This window comes from Crocuta crocuta, unplaced genomic scaffold, assembly GCF_008692635.1.
Source record: "Crocuta crocuta isolate KB4526 unplaced genomic scaffold, BGI_CrCroc_1.0 scaffold113, whole genome shotgun sequence".
NCBI classification, from domain to species: Eukaryota; Metazoa; Chordata; class Mammalia; order Carnivora; family Hyaenidae; genus Crocuta; species Crocuta crocuta.
Window position 1 is genome coordinate 6,175,517 of NW_027530368.1, and position 19,494 is coordinate 6,195,010.

Genomic DNA, 19,494 nt, shown 5'->3' on the forward strand with positions numbered 1-19,494 from the left:
TAAAACTGTGCCACCCAAAGTGTACCATCTTTGCTCTTGTAAACAAATCTACCACGCATAAAATAATTTCAATTCTGCGTTCATTCTCCGGGATGCAAAGGATGTTAAAGAAGCAAGACCAGGGTTTTTCATTATTCCCTCACACAAAGATAATATTATTGCTGTAGCTCAAGCACAACCTGTAGTTAGAGGGACTTTCAGAAAGAGGGACACACTCAGCGCATTAGAAGGTATGGACTCCTTCGGCCTTACACTTGCCACATGGCAAATTAAGCATCTCATATACCCTTATATGGCATCATGCTGAACACGTATCATAGTGTTTCATCAGTACTTATTTAAATATGTAGGCAAGCCACCATGAGAAAATGGGGGATTTCCAAATTGCATGTGATTTGCAGCTATTAACTGCAAAAGCAATTTACATTGCAGCTAGGGACTTAATGAGACAAAGGGAAAAGGTATTAACACCAAATACAAAGTGGAAGAAGCCCCAGGAGAAGCCTGTGTTCCATCCAGGTCCTGGAATTTTGCTCTGTTGCTTCCAATTTCCCACATCAAAGTCTTCATGCCTTGTTTCCCTTTGCACAAACCTCGGCTTCCATTCCCTGACCATGTGCCTCACATTGGGCATATGTATTGTCTCATATGCATTAAAAGTTTGTTTTGCTTAGAGATTTCTTACCCTAGTACAATCTTAACATATAATAATAACTTTTGGAACTTTTATTAAGGTATTTACATAAATTTTTAATGTAATTCTTATGTTAACCATATGTAGTATTACTTACATAACCATTTTGCTGATAAAGAAACAGAGGATAAGTTAAGCAACTGGCTGAAGATCTTCTTACAAGGAAATAAATGCTCTGCTGCTAAACTGCCTCCTGGCGATAACTCCCTGGGAGAGTCTAAACTTGCGGGGAGACTCACAGTCATTACTCAGTTCCTTCTATTATTGAAAAGGCCCTAAGAATGTGGCTTGACATTAGTGTCTTCTTACATGCCCATATTTCCACTTCTGAAATAAGTCTACATTCTTTTTTAAAATCAGGAAAACATAAAATCTATAAAAAGGAAAATGTATTAAATTAATCTATAAGAAAGATCCTCTGACCATTGGTAGAAATACACCATTCTTATTTTTTAAAGTGTTTAACCCTTAAAAGCCTCATTCCCTAGAGCAGCTCATTACAAATTTTAATACACACAGGACATTACCCAGGGACCTAATTAAATTGCACGGCCTGACTCAGATCTCGGTTGGAGTGCTGGCTTTCTAGAACAGCCTGCCAGGGGATGCTGAAACCGTGGTCTGTAGACCCAGCTTTTAATTGCACTTCCACATTTTTATGCTACTGCAAACACCCAGCCTTTTGTCTACACCAAGAACCTAACCTCTCAGCCCCTCTCAGTGCGCTAGGACCTTTTTGTATCCCACACATTCCCTCACTGGGTTATTCTATTCGGGTTCCTTGTTCTTTCCTTAGGGTCACTAAGGACTCTGACAGAAGTCAAGGGCTTTCTCACTCCAGGCTCTCAGCTCTCAAATGATTCTCCAAAATGGTATTCCAAACCTTCTGTGTCTTCAGGCTCCAACAGTTCCTTCCACTCACATCCCCCTGAGCAGGTGACTTTCATCACTCTCTTCAGAGAAACATCAGAGGGCATTCAGCCTAAGCTTTGTCTCCTTTCTTCCTTCAGCCTCTAAAGGACTCTATTGCTACATGTGTCTTTATTTCCTTTTCTGCATCAGTGGTGTCCCTCCTGCTTTCCATGGAAACCCACTGTCTAGGCCAGTGATCCAATCCTTCTTTTCACCCCCTCCCAAACCCTCATTCCTCCTCTCTTCTTCTCTCCATTATATTCCTGCCCTCAATCTATGCCTTACAAACATACAGCCCTTCACTAGGAGAGCACTCCTCTGAACCCCACCTCACCTTGGATGACTCAGAACATGTCCCATATAAGCATAATGAAACCCCTGATCCCTACCACCATACCACACCCCACAAGTGCACCTCCTCCAGTCTTCCCATATCAGCATTCTTCATTTGTCTCTTCCCCTTATCCTCAGCATCATTTAGCATACCCTATTGGTGATTCTACCACCAAAACATATCCCAAATCTGATCCCTTCTCCCCATTTTCAGGGCTACAGTCTGGTCTAAGCCATGCTTATCCCTTTGCTGAATTATTCAGCAGCTTCTCATAATGTGTCCAAGCTTGAACTCATGCTTTCTTCTACAATCCATTCTTCACAGCAGCCAAAGAGAATTTGAAAGTTGTAAATCTGATCATGTCACTTCTCATTTAAAATCCACCAATGGTCTCTGTTCTCTTAAACATGGAATAAAATTCAAAGTCCTTCCCTATGTCTCTCTGATGTCTCCCATCACTCTCCCCTGGTGTATCAAGCACTAGACATACTGTCCTTTGGGTTCCTTGAACATATGGTGCTCATTCCTGCCTCAAGTTCTACACATTTTCTCTTTCCATAGACAGCTATGTGCTTATTTCATGCCTTATTTTATTTTCATCAACAGCACTTTCGATATCTGGAGTTGTCTTCATTATTCACAGACTATCCCTCCACACTAGAACGCAAGTTCTGTAATATGGGGATCATGCCCACCTTATTCACCCAGCAGTGAACAAGCACCTAGTAGGCTCTAATAAATATGGTCCTAGTAAACAAATAAATGAATGAGTTACCTATTAATTCCTGGAAACTACAAACCAGTTCTCTATAATTCACTATAACAAACTTCTATAATGAATAGTCTGCAACCTCTCCTTCCCCTTTTCACTAGCCCCACCCCATTTTCTCTATGTGTGACTTTTCCCTTGGCCTCCTTCTGAAACTGCCCCCTTGAAGGTCACCATGGCACATTAGTCACCAAACTCAACTGCCTTTTTGAGGCCTCAGCCTCTGTAAGCTCTATGCATTTGACACTTTTGACCACTTCCTCCTTCTTGTAGAATCACCCTTCTCCCTAAACTTCTGTCTTCTTCTGTAAACCACACTTTTACCAATCCCTTTGCTGGATCCTCTTCCTGCTTCCGATCTCTACCATGGTTCTTCCCAGTTGTCTGACATAAAACTGTGTCAATTTCCTTTTTTTTTTTTTTAATTTACACCCAATTTAGTTAGTATATATCGCAATAATGATTTCCGGAGTAGATTCCAGTGATTCAGCCCCTATGCATAACACCCAGTGCTCATTCCAACAAGTCTCTTCTTTAATTCCCCTTACCCATTTAGCTCATCCCCCCACCCACAGCCCCTCCAGCAACCCTCAGTTTGTTCTCTGTATTTAAGAGCCTCTTATGTTTGGTCCCCCTTCCTGTTTTTATATTATCTTTGCTTCCCTTCCCTTATGTTCATCTGTTTTCTATCCTAAAAGTCGTATGATATTTGTCTTTCTCTGACTGACTTATTTCGCCTAGCATAATATCATCTAGTTCCATCCACATTGTTGCAAATGGCAATATTTCATTCATTTTGATTGCTGGAATGGACATTGAGGCCCTTCCATACTTTGGCTATTGTTGATAGCACTGCTATAAAAACTGGGCTGCATGTGCCCCTTCGAAACAACAAAAACTGTGTTAATTTCTTAATTCTACATATTCTCCTTTAGTGAACACATCTCCTTGGACCTCAGCTCTTACTTCTTTGTTCATGAGTCTAAGCAGATCCTTGCATCTCCCCTCTCTCCTTATCTTCAAACTCATGTCCCAAACCCACCTCATTCTATGACTTTCTTTTTTCTGTTAAGAAACTACTCTCTTCAGAGGATCAAGACACTATAGTCCTTCCTGAGTACCTCTTAATACTCACCATCTTATTCAGTTGGTATGATCTGTGGATTCCTCCTCTGAAATAGTTGTGTTCATCCTTATCTCTACTACCTACGCACTGTTAACTCCCATACCGATAAACCACAATAGTCACTATCTGATTTCCCTGTCCTTTTAGTCACTGTCCTACAAGACCCCTCTATGCAGAGGCCCCTTTAATAAATGGATCCCATTGCCTACAAAGAAAAAGAGAAAGCTAAATTATTTAGTTGTTCATTTGACACAAACAGAACCTCAATTCAATTTTCTAGACTTTCCTCAATGTTTCCACTTTCTTACTTTTTAAGAGATTTTCTACAAATGGAAGTGCAATCTCTTCACAGTGATCATCTATGCAGTTCACAGGCATTAATCTTTATAAACAGATGGTAAGTCCCAGATGGCATGATTGGGTCTTAACTTTTCTGTGCCTGCATAACACCTCAGGAGATGGCCAATTAAAATTTGTTTAACCAATTTCTTTTGAAGCGTAAGTCTTCTAGATTCATTATTTGCAGTGCGGAACAATCAGATAATGAGAGAAGTGAGCAGTTACATTAATAAATATGAAACCTCTGCAAATTTTAATAATATTAAAAGCTATGCATAAAACCAACTTTTCTCTCATTGATGAAAAGCTTTTTTTCAAATTCAACTACATTTTCAACTCCAGAAAGTCTCTCTCATCCTTAAAAAGTGTTCTCTTGGTTTCTTATCCTATCTAGTTATCAGCTATTGATCACTTTCCCTGAACAAACAAAAGTTTCTTGAAAGAAGAGTCTACACTCCTGCTTTTTAAAAAAGTACACACCTACCCAGGCTGATTTCACATTTTTTCATTTACCACATAGTGGGCTCTCAATAAACACTGAATGTATAAGGGAATGAATACACAGACTCTTGTTCTCCCTGGGCATTTACACCCATTATTATAATTTCAAACACCCACAGACGAGCTCTTGACTCTGAAATCTGAAAGCTTTGACCTTTCTTCTTTGCTCCAGTCCTATAGATCTCTAACCACTAATGGGCAGTCACTCCTAGATTCCTAACTAGAACTCTAAACTCACTGTTTTATTAAAATCTAAATGCATCCTTTTTTTCTGCTAACCAGGCTTTTCTTTTATTCTGTAAGGAATAAAATTGATTTACTCATCAATTAAGAACCATCTTCTAGGTGCTAAGTCATAAACTGGAAATCATCTAAGATTCCTTCTTCTTATTGATTCCTTGCCCTAAGTATCTTTCAAATCTTTCTCCTACCCTCTTTCCCTGGTAAATCCCATTCATCCTCCAAGACTTCATTCAGTTATCACCATTTCTAGGAAAGCTTCACAGAACAGCATATTTTCTTTTCTTTACCCACACATCATAGCATTCAGCACTCACTGGATGTTGAAATCATCACCTTAAGAGCTCTTTGAGGGCAGAGAGTAAAACTTAGCTGCCTCTTATCCAGGTACAGTTTCTGATATATGATGCATTTTCTGTAAATATTTGTTCAACTAATGATTGAAATGAACTCTTACCGGCCTCACCCTCACTGGTGTGATTCTGTCATCTCTTCCCTGGATTATGACAACAAGTTTGACTGCCACTGTTCTTCCAGGGATGTCCAGCTCCATATGCCCTTCACACTGTCATTGGAATATGCTTATAAAACCCTAATGTGAACACTTCGTAAAGAGGCCCAGGGAGCAAGAGAAACAGGAAGGGAGGCTTAACTGAAAGAGTGGACTGTTTGGAACACCTAGGTGGCTCAGTTGGTTAAGCCTCTGATTACGGCTCAAGTCATGATCCCACAGTTTGTGGGTTCAAGCCCTGCATCGGGCTCTGTGCTGCCATCTCAGAGCCTGGAACCTGCTTCAGATTCTGTGTCTCCCTCTCTCTCTGCCCCTCCCCAGCTCATGCTCTGTTTCTCTCTGTCTCAAAAATAAATAAACATTAAAAAAAATTTTTTTAAAAGAGTGGGCTGTAGGGGCACCAGGGAGGCTCAGTCGGTTAAGCATCCAACTTTGGCTCAGGTCAGGATCTCACGGTTTGTGGGTTCGAGCCCCACATAGGGCTCTGTGCTGACAGCTAGCTCAGAGCCTGGAGCCTCCTTCAGATTCTGTACCTCCCTCTCTCTCTGACCCTCTCCTGCTCATGCTGTCTCTATCTCTCTCTCAAAAATAAATAAAACATGAAAAAAAAAGAGTGGGCTATTTATCCAAGGGTCATTGTGACAGGAAGCAAATGACCAAACTGGGGTATGAGTCTTCTGGCCTTATGTTGACCTCATTTACAAAGACAAGACAATTAGAAAGTCATCTTCTTTGTGTGTCAAGACACACAAAAAAAAAAATAATAATAATAATAATATCCAGGGGCACCCGAGTGGCTCAATTAAGTGTCTGACTCTTGATTTTTGCTCAAGTCATGATCTCATGGTTCATGAATTCGGGCCCCCCATTGGGCTTTGTGCTGACAGTGTGAAGACTGTCCTCTCTCTGCCCCTGCCCCATTCTTGCATGCTCTTTTGCTCTCAAAATAAATAAATAAACAACAACAAAAAAAACTTTTAAAAAAATCCATACAGTGATATCAGATTTGCCTTTCTCCTTCTGAATTACTTCTAGACCAGAATTCATTTAAAAAGATAAGGAAAGTTTTTAGATTCTGATATTTCTGGTTGTAGGTCATGGAGATGAGTCTAAAGAAGCAAAATAGACATTCATGGAGATTTCAGAGAATAGAATATTCAGGAGGTTCACTTCTGCTGCTTTTCCTTTTCCGTGTTGACGCAATCAGAATAGTGAAGACATTAATACTACAAACAACCCCAAACCCCAGTGGCTTAAAAAGGCAAACATTTATTTCTTGCTCACATTATAGATCCGTTGTGAATTGGCTGCAGGATCTACTCCGTGTTTTTGACAACCCCTCTTTAGAAAGCACCCAGACTGTTAGAAGAACTGCTGTCTGGAACCACATTATCCAATAAAAACACAATGCAAGCCACGAACGTAAGCCATGTGTACAATTTTAAATTTTCTAATAGCCATATTTTAAACAGTAAAAAGAAACACCATGAGTGCTTGATCACGCATTAGTGAGAACTCAGAGTTCCTATGCCAGAGACCAGGGAGCTGGGTGAAGCCATTTCCATCTCTCCCCGTCCATGCGCGCCACACTGATCCATCCCAGTGAGCTAAGCAGCGCCCTCTAAAGGTGAATGAAGCAGTTACACTAAGCCTCACCCAGCTGTACCTTCCAAGCACATCTCCTAGAAAATCAGCACAAGTCTCTCCACCTGCTAAGTGTGTGGACTATAGAAGGCTTCGTAGTTTGTGTTCTAGAGGAAACTATATGTAACTTTGTTCAATTTCATTCTTTTTGCTGGTTCATTTATTTGGGTGGGTTTTTTTTTGCTTCTGTTTTTGTTTACATTGTTTTTGTTGGGTTTTTTCTTTACTTTTTCTTGGATACAGAAAGAGAAAATTGTATTTTTACTTTTGTTTTTTTAATTAAAGTTTTTAAAATTATTTTTACCTTAATTTTTATTTTTTTAAGTTTTCTGTTCTATTTTTATTACATAAAATTTTCCTAATTTTTAAATTTTTTCTTACCTTTTTTCTCTTTCCTTTTTATCTCTATTCTATCAAGCTTCTTTCAATAAGCAGACAAAAACACATCTAGGATCTAGCTTCCTTTATTTGATTTTATTTGTTTTTAATTATTTAATTTTAATTTTTTATTAATTTTTCTTCCTTCAAAATGACAAAATGAAGGAATTAACTCCAAAAGAAAGAACAGGAAGAAATGACAGGAAGGGGCCTAATCAACACAGATATAAGCAAGATGTCTGAACTAGAATTTAGAGCCACAGTAATAAGAGTAGTAGCTAGGTTGAAAAAAAGCCTAGAATCCCTTTCTGTGAAGATAAAAGAAGTAAAATCTAGTCAGAATGAAATTTAAAATGCTATAACCAAGATTCAATCTTGGATGGATGGCATGATGGAAAGTATGGACAAGGCAGAGCAGTGAATCAGTGATATAGAAGACAAAATTTTAGAGAATAATGAAGCAGAAAAAAAGAGGGAAACAAATGGAAAAGAGCACAATACAAGACTTAGAGTACTCAATGACTTATCAAAAAGGAATAACATTGAAATCATAGGAGTCCCAGAAAATGAAGAGAGAGAAAAAGGGGCAGAAGATTTATGTGAGCAAATTATAGCAGGAAACTTTTCTAATCTGGGGAAGGATACAGAGGTCAAAATCCAAGAACAGAGAACTCCTGTTAGAGTCAACAAAAACCAACCATCACCAAGACATAGTCAAATTTACAAAATACACAGACAAGGAATGAATTATGAAAGTAGCAAGGGGTGGAAAAAAAAAGTCCTTCGTCTACAAGAAAAGACAGATCAGGTTCGCAGCAGACCTATCCACAAAAACAGCTGGCCAGAAAGGAGTGGCAGGATATATTCAACGTGCTGAATCAGAAAAATATGCAGCTAAGAATTCTTTATCCAAGAAGGCTTTTATTTAAAATAGAAGGAGAGAGGGGCGCCTGGGTGGCTCAGTCAGTTAAGCATCCAACTTCGGCTCAGGTCATGATCTCATGGTTCGTGGGTTCGGGCTCCGTGTCNAATAAAATAGAAGGAGAGATAAAGCGTTTCCCAGACAAACAAAACTAAAGGAGTTCATGGCCACTAAACCAGCCATACAGGAAATTTTAAGGGGAACTCTTTAAATGGAGAAAAGATGAAACAAAACAAAAAAGGCCAAAAGCAACAAAGACTAGAAAGGACCAGAGAACATTACCAGAAACACTAACTCTACAGGCAACACAATGGCACTAAATTCATATCTTTCAGTATTCACTCTAAATGTCATTGGACTAAAGCTCCAATCAAAAGACATAGAGTATCAGAATAGATAAGACAATAAGACCCATCGATATGCTGCTTACAAGAAACCCATTTAAAAACTAAAGACATTTGCAGATTGAAAGGAAGGGATGGAGAACCATCTATCATGCTATTGGTCGTCAAAAGAAAGCTGGAGTAGCCATACTTATACCAGACAGACTAGATTTTAAAATAAAGACTGTAACAAGAGATGAAGAAGGGCATTATATCATAATTAAGGGGACTATTCACCAAGAAGATCTAACAATTGTAAATATTTATGCCCCCAATGTGGCACATATGTAAATCAATCACAAACATAAAGAAACCCATTGATAATAATACTAAATAGTAGAAGACTTCAACACCCCATTTACAGCAATGGACAGATCATCTAAGCAGAAAATCAACAAGGAAATGATGGCTTTGAATGACATGCTGGACCAGATGGACTTAACAGATATATTCAGAACATTTCATCCTAAAGCAGCAGAATACACATTCTTCTTGAGTACACATGGAACATTCTCCAGAATAGATCATATACAGGAACACAAATCAGCCCTCAACAAGCACAAAAAAATTGAGATCATACCTTGCATATTTTCAGACCACAACACTATGAAACAAATCAACCACAAGAAAAAATTTGGAAAGACCATGAATACTTGGAGATTAAAGAATATCCTTCTAAAGAATGAATGGCTTAAACAAGAAACCCATTAAGGAAGAAATTAACAAGTACATGGAAGCCAGGGCACCTGCATGGCTCAGTCAGTTAAGCATCTGACTTCAGCTTAGGTCCTGATCTCTCAGTTCATGGGTTCCAGCCCCACATCAGGTTCTGTGCTGATGGCTCGGAGCCTGGAGACTGCCTTGGATTCTGTGTCTCCCTCTCTTTCTCTGCCCCTCCTCCCACCAGCACTCTATGTGTGTGTCTCTCTCTCAAAAATAAACATTAAAAAAAAAAGTAAAAAAAATAAAAGTACGTAGAAGGCAATGAAAATGTAAACATGACAGCCCAAAACCTCTGGGATGCAGCAAAGGTGGTCATTAGAAGGGAAGTACATAGCAATCCAGGTCTCCCTAAAGAAAGGGGAAAGGTCTCAAATACACAACCTAACCTTATACCTAAAAGAGCTATAAAAAAACAAACAGCAAATAAAGCTGCCAACCAGCAGAGGAGGGGAAATAATAAAAATTAGGGCATAAATCAATGATATCAAAATCAAAAAAACTACAGATTAATGAAACCAGGAGCTGGTTCTTTTTTATTTTTTTAATGGTTTTTATTTTTTTATTTTAGAGAGAAAGAGAGTAGCAGGGTAGGAGCAGAGAGAGAGAGAGAGATGCACAAAATTTGAAGCAGGCTCCAGACTCTGCGCTGTTAGCACAGAGCCCAATGCAGGGCCCAAACCCACAAACTGTGAGATCATGACTTAGGCGAAAGTTGAATTCTTAACGACTGAGCCTCCCAGGTGCCCCAGGAGCTGGTTCTTTGAAACAAGAAAATTAATAAACCCCTAGCCAGGTAGATCAAAAAGAAAAAGGAAAGGACCCAAGTAATAAAGTCATGAATGAAAGAGGAGAGATCACAACCAACACCACAGAAATACAAACAATAATAAGAGAATATTATGAGCAATTATATGCCAACAAATTGGACAATCTGGAAGAAATGAACAGATTCCTAGAAACATACAAACTACCAAAACTGAAACAAGAAGTAGAAAATTTGAACAGAGCCAGATGACAAGGGCCAGATGACTTTACAGGGGAATTCTACCAAACGTTTAAAGAAGAGTTAACACCAGTTATTTTAAAACTATTCCTGAAAATGGAAATGGAAGGAAAACTTCCAAAATCATTCTATGAGCATTACCTTGATTCCAAAACCAAAGACCCTACTAAAAAGGAGAACTACAGACCAATTTCCCTGATAAACATGGATGCAAAAATCCTCAACAAGATATTAGCCAACCAGATCCAACAATACATTAAAAGAATTATTCACTCCACGATCAAGTGTGATTTATTCCTGTTGTGAAGGGCTGGTTCAATGTCTGCAAATCAATCAGTATGATACATCCCATTAATAAAAGAAAGTATAAGAACTACATGATCCTCTCAATAGATCCAGAGAAAGCAGTTGACAAAATACATCATTCCTTCCTGATAAAATCCCTCAAGAGAGTAGGGATACAAGGATCATACCTCAAGATAGTAAAAGCCATATATGGAAGACCCACAACTAATATCATCCTCAATATGGAAAAACTGAAAGCTTTCCCCCTAAAGTCAGAAACGCGAAAAGGACGTCCACTCTCACCACTGTTATTCAACATAGTATTAGAAGTCCTAGCCTCAGCAATCAGACAATACAAAAAAATAAAAGCATCCAAATCAGCCAGGATGAGGTCAAACTTTCTTTACAGATGACATGATACTCTATGTGGAAAACCCGACAGACTCCACCAAAAAACTGCTAGAACTGATCCATGAATTCAGCAAAGTTGCAGGATATAAAATCAATGTACAGGAATCAGTTGCATTTCTATACACCAACAATGAAGCAGAAGAAGGAGAAATCAAGAAATTGATCCCATTTACAGTTGCACCAAAAACCATAAGATACCTAGGAACAAATCCAACCAAAGAGATGAAAAATCTATACACTGAAAACTATAGAAAACTTATGAAAGAAATTGAAGAAGACACACACAAATGGGAAAGCATTCCATACTCATGGATTGGAAGAACAAATATTGTTAAAATGTCAATACTACAGGCGCCTGGGTGGCTTAGTCGGTTAAGCGTCCAACTTTCGCTTAGGTCATGATCTTGCGGTTCGTGGGTTCAAGCCCCACGTCGGGCTCTGTGCTGACTGCCAGCTCAGAGCCTGGAGCCTATTTCGGAGTCTGTGTCTCCCTCTCTCTCTAACCCTCCCCTGTTCACGCTGTCTCTCTCTCTCTCTCCTAGAAATAAATTTTTTAAAAAAATGTCAGTACTACCCAAAGCAATCTACACATTCAATGCAATCCCCATCAAAATAACACCAACATTCAATCCCCATCAAAATAACACCAACATTCTTCACAGAATTAGAACACACAGTCCTAAAATTTGATGGAACCAGGAAAGACCCTTAACAGCCAAAACAATTAAATGAAAAAGAAAAAGCTTGAGGTATCACAATTTCAGACTTCACACTGTCTTACAAAGCTGCAGCCATCAAGACAGTATGGTACTGGCACAAAAATAGACACATAGATCAATGGAGCAGAATAGAGAACCCAGAAACTGACCCACAAACCTATGGCCAACTACTCTTTGACAAAACAGGAAAGAATATCCAACCGATAAAAGATAGTCTCTTCAGCAAATGGTGATGAGAAAAATTGGACAGTGACATACAGAAGAATTAACCTGGACCACTTTCTTAAACCATGCATAAAAATAAACTCAAAATAGACCTAAACATAAGACAGGATGCTATCAAAATCCTAGAGGGGAATTTACCTCAGCTTCAGCAGCTTCTTACTTGTCATGTTTCCAGAGGCAAGGGAAACAAAAGCAAAAATGAACTGAGACCTCATCAAGATAAAAAGATTCTGCACAGCAAAGGGAACAATCAGCAAAACTAAAAGGCAACCAACAGAATGGGAGAAGATATTTGCAAATGACATATCAGATAAAGGGTTAGTATCCAAAATCTATAAAGAACTTATCGAACTCAACACCCAAACAAAAAATAATCCAGTGAAAAAATGGGCAAAACATGTGACTAGACCTTTTTCCAAAGAAGACATCCAGATGGCTAACAGACACATGAAAAAATGCTCAACATCAGTCGTCATCAGGGAAACACAAATAAAAATCACAATGAGATACCTCCTCAGAATGGCTAAAATTAACAACTCAGGAAACAACAGACGTTGGTGAGGATGCGGAGAAAGAGCTTCTTTTTTGCACTGCTGGTGGGAATGCAAACTGGTGCAACAACTCTGGAAAACAGTGTGGAGGTTCCTCAAAAAATTAAAAATAGAACTACCCTATGATCCAGCAATTGCACTAATAGGTATTTATCCAAAAGATATGGGTGCTTGTACCTCAATGTTTACAGCAGCACTGTGAACAATAACCAATGTATGGAAAGAGACCAAATGTCCATCCACTGATGAATGGATAAAGAAGATGGTATATATATATACCCACACCCACACAATGGAATATTACTCAGCAATCAAAAGAATAAAATCTTGCCATTTGCAACAACATGAATGGAACTAGAGGGCATTAGGCTAAGCGAAATAAGTCCATCAGAGAAAGACAAATCTCATATGATTTCACTCATATGTGGAATAAGATACAAAACAGATGAACATAAGGGAAAGGAAGCAAAAATAAGATAAAAACAGAGAGGGAGACAAACCATGAAAGACTCTTAAATACATAGAACAAACTGAGGGTTGTTGGTGGTGTTGGGTGGGGGGATGGGATGAATGGACTAGGGGCATTAAGGATACTTGTTGGGATGAGCACGGGTGTTATGTTTAAGTAATGAATAGCTTAAAAAATTAAAATAAAAATATCTAGTATAGTAAAAAATAAACCATTGACAGTGCAAGAAAGGAGGTGTCAGGAAGTGGGGGACCTGATGGGGTTATTTAACTGACTCTCTTGTTTGTTGTAAAATAAATAGACCCTAAGAGGAATAGGAAAAAGAAAAAAAGAAACACCATGAAAGTACTTTTACTAATATCTTTTACTCTACCCACTTTATTCAAAATAATATCTTTCAACAAGCAATACATTTAAACATTATTAATAAAGTCTTTCCAGCCTAAGTGTCCATCAACAGATGAATGGATCAAGAAGATGTGGTTTATCTATACCATGGAATACTACATGGCAATGAGAAACAATGAAATCTGGCCATGTGTAGCAACATGGATGGACCTTGAGGGTGTTATGCTGAGCGAAATAAGTCAGGCAGAGAAGGACAAATATCATATGTTTGCACGTATAGGAGGATTAGGAGGAACTTGACGGAGGAACAAGGGGAAGAAGAAGGGCGGAAATGGTGGGGGAAAGGGAGAGAGGCAAACCATGAGAGACTCTTGAATGCTGACAAAAACTGAGGACTGATGGATGTGGGGGGGAGGGGGGGAGAGGCATGGAGGAGGACACTTGTGGGGATGAGCACTGAGTGTTATGTGGAAACTAATTTGACAATAAACTATTTGTAAAAAAATAAATAAATAAATAAAGTCTTTCCAAGCATTCTGTTGGTACCAAGCCTTTGAAATCTGTTAAGTCTTTTATACTACCAGCACATCTCAGTTTGGACTAGCCACATTCAAGTGCTCAGGGGCCACATGTGGCTACCCAGTGGCTGCAGGGTGGATCTGGACAAGAATAGAGTCTTACACTACGATGAAATGCTCAGCACCAAACTGGTCACATGGAAACACCCAACCCCAAGAGGTGAGAAGTGCAATCCAGCCATATTCATTGGAGGTAGCTGGCCCTGTGTCATGAGCAGCCTTCAGGACTGTCACCTATGCCTCCATGAAAATCTTTCTGTCATAACTACTGTAACTATTATGTTGAAAAGCCAGGACCTAGGAGGCAATCAGAATAAGCCTATATTTTTTTCTCCCACAATCTATTCAAATAGGTTCTGTGGATCTAGATCTTTCCCCACCCTGGGATGGACCCTCAGGCAGGTTCCATAATGTTTTCCAGTCTCCCTGAGGTAATAAAAAGTCCTTAGTCATTGCAAGTCACAAAACTATCTCAACTGGGTAATTAAAATGTAGTATCCCATGTAATACTCTGAACCTCATTGAGAGTTAGAGAGTCTGTCTCCCACAGATAAAGCCTGTGAGGCTGACGAAGTCTGTAGAGGGAAAGGGTGCCCACGTGGTCAAGACCTCCCCATTTCCCTGCCCTGTACTTCTGCCCCCTCTTCCTTCAGCTCCTTCAGAAGTCGAATGACGTGTGTAGATGCAGGGGACAGGAAAGGCTTTGCTTCCCTGGTACCTGGTGTAACTTGCCCAAGGTCAAAGCTGCCTTTTCAGGGAGGTTTGGATGGGTTTCCAAAGACATCACCCCCCACCCCAACAACATTAAGACGCACTTCCTGTGGTGTGGCTGTCTACATGTTCTCCTTCAGCCTCTAGGAATCTGATGGTCCATTTTGTCAAGCTCATACGCTTCCTGTTCAGGCACGCTTCTTCAGCAGGATTTCTTAAAGCCTGCGTGGCCCTCTCTTCCCTGGGGGCCCATCCTGAGAAACACTCAGGCGTGCTTTGCTCCAGCAATCTAGGACACAGGCCATTTCCAGTACTGCCCCCTCTCCTTTCCTCTGCCACCCAGGCACCGGCCAACCACAGCCTCTAGCCTTTAGCCTGTTTCCAGGAATGATCTACCACCAGCCTCTGGGCTACACACATTCCATCAGATAACAAGTAAAGGTCCAAATTTTCTTGAAGCCCTTCACAGTCTGATTGAGATAAAGGGTACTTCCCATATCATTCCCATGGAGTGGAGAGGAAATGTCCATTTCACTGCAACTACTTTCCCCAACAAAACAATCTCCCTAATACCCAACAGATCTCTTCAACTCTTTTAGATCTTCCAGATGCGAGAAAAGTAAAGGGGCTAAAGAACTGGCCGTTAGCCACACCCTTTCGCAATTGTTTTTCCTGTGCATGCAACCCAATGTTATCAGTAGAATTAGGTTTTAAAAGTTTTAAGTACATATACAAGTGCACTAGAGTATAAAAATTACACACATGGGGCTCCTGGATGGCTCAGTTAGTTAAGCATCCAACTTTAGCTCAGGTCATGATCTCAGGTTCATGAGTTTGGGCCCTGAATCAGGCTCTCTGCTATCAGCACAGAGCCCGCTTCAGATCCTCTGTCCCCCTCTCCCTCTCCCCTTCTCCTTCTCTCTCTCTCTCTCTCTCTCTCAAAATTAAAACATCATATATGCACATGCATATATATACATATATGTGTTAGAGAATAAAATCCTCAAAACCAATGTATCAGCAAGGCAGAGATATTTCCATTGCTGTATCTGACCATGGAGGTTTTCCTTTATGTAAAGAAAAGCCTAGAGCCCAGTTTTGTGGTGGGTTGTGGCATGACAGGAAATGTTACTGCAGCTGACAGAATATGGATGGGGGGTGCAGTAAGCAGGGTGTTCCTGTCACAATTAGATAGATAACCAAAAAGTGGTAAGAGACAAATATACCCTCAGTAACAGAGCAGAGCGCTTATGGATTCAGATGCCAGTCAGACCTGGATTTGAATCTTATTAGACTACTGGCCCAGAGGTCTTGGGCAATTTGATCAAACTTTTTTCCTTTATTTGCAAAATGGGATGAAGCTGACTTGCATCATTGTTGTACTAATTAAGAGGGAAAAAATGTGTGGTATGTAGCAAAGTTCCTGGAACTCATAGCACTAATTAAATTCCATCTCTTATTATGAAGAGAAAGTTTAAAGTTGGGATTGGGCTTAAAACTCCTGGGCCAGCCAAACTGGGATAGAACCCCAACAATTCTTAGCTGACAATTCTTAGCTATGTGATCTTGGACAAGTCACTTTACCTCTCTGTGCCACAATTTCTTCTTCCATTAAATGGGAATAATATAGGGCACTTGGGTGGCTCAGTTGGTTAAGTGGCCAACTCTTGATTTCAGCTCAGGTCATGATCTCATGCTTCATGAGATGGAGCTATGTGTTAGGCTCTGCGCTGACAGCTCAGAGCCTGCTTGGGATTTTCTCTCCCCCTCTTTCCCTACCCCTCCCCACTCGCAGTCTCTGTCTCTGTCTCAAAATAAATAAGTAAACTTTAAAGGGGAATAATATGGTATAAATTTCCTAGGGTTGTTAGGAACATTAACCGAGTTTCTATCTGCAAAGTACTTAGAATGGTGGATGATAGCAGACCGGAAGTGTTTGCTGTCATAGCTGCAGTGATCTCCCTGGGCTCAAGTCAGTATATAAAGAGGCTCCTGACTGTGACTAGAAATTATTTCTTTCACTAACCTGCTGTTTATAGAGCATCTTTATGTACAAGCACTGACCTAGGTGTTAGGAGGGACTGAAAAAATTGTAAAACACAAACAGTTTTCTGACCCCAAAGACCACAAACCCTAAAACAGGAAGGATGGTTAATGACTTCAGCCAACATGATCCGTGACTATAGCTAAATGCCTGGTACAAATAGATGAGAAATTCAGAGGCATAAGGTCTACTAGGAAGTGGAGGGAAGTGTGAAGAGAGAGGGAACAGCTAAAGCATTAAGTTGGATCTTGAAGGAGGAATAAGAATGCTAGAACCAAAGAGACAGACAACAGAACACCCTAGACCTTGGAAGTGTATGAACAAGAGGAGGTTACAGCCATGCAATGGTTGTCCCAAGCACCAGTGACAGGGCAGTACGTCTGGAACGAAAGGTAGACAAAGGAAAACTCTGTCAGGGAATAGGTGAGGGCGAATTTGTGAAGGACCTTCATGCTAAGCTAGTGCTTCAATGTCTAAATAGGCAGCGAGGATTCAAATAGTTTACTCGTAGTTTTTAACTTTATGTTGACAAAAATTACCCATCTATTTTATTTAAAAAATTAGAAGTACAAACATATAGCCCCCTCTGCACATGAATCAGAATATGCTCTGCATATGAAATCAGATCCTTGAAGCCGGGGCTCAGGCACGTTTGGCAAAAGAATTCCACAGGCCATTGTCACAGAGACCAAAAGCTGAAATTTACTGCTAAAGAGCCATTAAAACCTGAATGGATGGGGCGCCGGAGTGGCTCAGTCGGTTAAGCGCCCAACTTCAGCCAGGTCATGATCCCACGGTTCATGGGTTCCAGCTCCACGTCAGGCTCTGTGCTCAACAGCGAGCTCAGAGCCTGGAGCCTATTTCAGATTCTGTGTCTCCCACTCTCTCTCTGACCCTCCCATGCTCACAATCTCTCTCTCTCTCTCTCTCTCTCTCTCAGAAATAAATAAAACATTAAAAAATTAAAAAAAAAAAAAACCCTGGATGGCAAGGATGCCTGGATGCTTCAGTTGGTAAAGTGTCCGACTCCAGATTTTGGCTCAGGTCATGATCTCATAGTTCATGGTTCGAGCCCCGCATCAGGCTCCAGGCAGACAGTGCACAGCCTGCTTGGGATTCTCTCTATCTCCCTCTCTCTCTGCTGCTGCTGCTATCCCACTCATGCTCCCTCTTTCTCTCTCTGTCTTGAAATGAAATGAAATGAAATGAAATGAAATGAAATGAAATGAAATGAAATGAAATGAAATGAAATGAAGCCTGGATCACCATGAATAGCCTCAAGGGCAGAAGGTTCAGAAGAAAGGAAATTAGGATTTGTTGAGTACTCACACATGCCAGGTGTCTTATAGCTATTATTTCATTTAGTCTCAAGAACAATCCTGAGAGAAGGATATTATTATTCTCATCTTAGGTCTAAAAAGGCCAATACTCGCGTTGCAAATGCAGTAAGTAACAGACTGGACATTCAAACATAGGCCCCAGGCTCCAGGACCACTGCATTTCCCACTATATCACATAAACCTCTTGTGCATTTTCCACAATAAACACTTGTGCATTTTCCCCTTGATACTTAACACAGCTCAAAGTAAGTCAGGTAGCAAATGTGGTATCATAAACACTGCTCGCATCCTCATTACTCTCCTTCAGTAGTGTCTAAATCTTACCTTCCCTGTGTGCTGAAACTGAGCCTAAGCCACTGGGGCTATCATTTCAAGCAGAGTTTATTTTTTAAAGCAAGCTTCTCCTAACTTTCTTTCTCTTTCTCCCACCCTTTTCTCTCCAATGTCTCTCTATAAACTATGCTACAGAGTTTTGAAACTCTTCATTCAGAGTAGAACACAAAATGGAACCTGAAATCTTAAATAATTCCGTTTGTGGTTTTCTTTTACCCTAAAGCTGATGTAGAATGGCAACAGTGGGTGTTGTCCATGGTAAGCTTCACACAAAATCCAAAGGAAAGGATGTCAACATTCTGTTTAGCTTTTTCTTTCTCTCTCTCTCTCTTTTCCTGTTTAGCTTTTTCTTTTTTTTATATATATATTTTTATTTCTAGGAGAGAGAGAGACAGCGTGAGCAGGGGAGGGTCAGAGAGAGAGGGAGATACAGACTCTGAAACAGGCTCCAGGCTCCGAGCTGGCAGTTAGCACAAAGCCCGATGCGGGGCTCGAACCCACGAACCGCGAGATCATGACCTAAGCGAAAGTCGGACGCTTAACCGACTAAGCCACCCAGGCGCCCCTAAAAAAAATTTTTTTTAAAGAACATCGGGTACTTGGCTGGCTCAGTTGGTTAAGGGACTTCAGCTAAGGTCATGACCTCATGGCTTGTGAGTTTGAGCCCCATATCAGGCTCTCTGCTGTCCGTGCAGAGCTCACTTCGGATCCTGTCTCCTTCTCTCTCTGCCTCTCCCTCCCCCCTCTCAAAAATAAACAAACAATTTTTTAAAAATATTTTTATTTATTTCTAGGAGAGAGAGAGAGACAGTGTGAGCAGGGAGGGTCAGAGAGAGAGGGAGATACAGACCCTGAAATAGGCTCCAGGCTCTGAGCTGGCAGTCAGCACAGAGCCCGACGCGGGGCTCGAACCCACGAACCGAGATCATGACCTAAGCAAAAGTCGGACACTTAACGACTAAGCCACCCAGGTGCCCCTCCTGTTTAGCTTTTTCTAATGT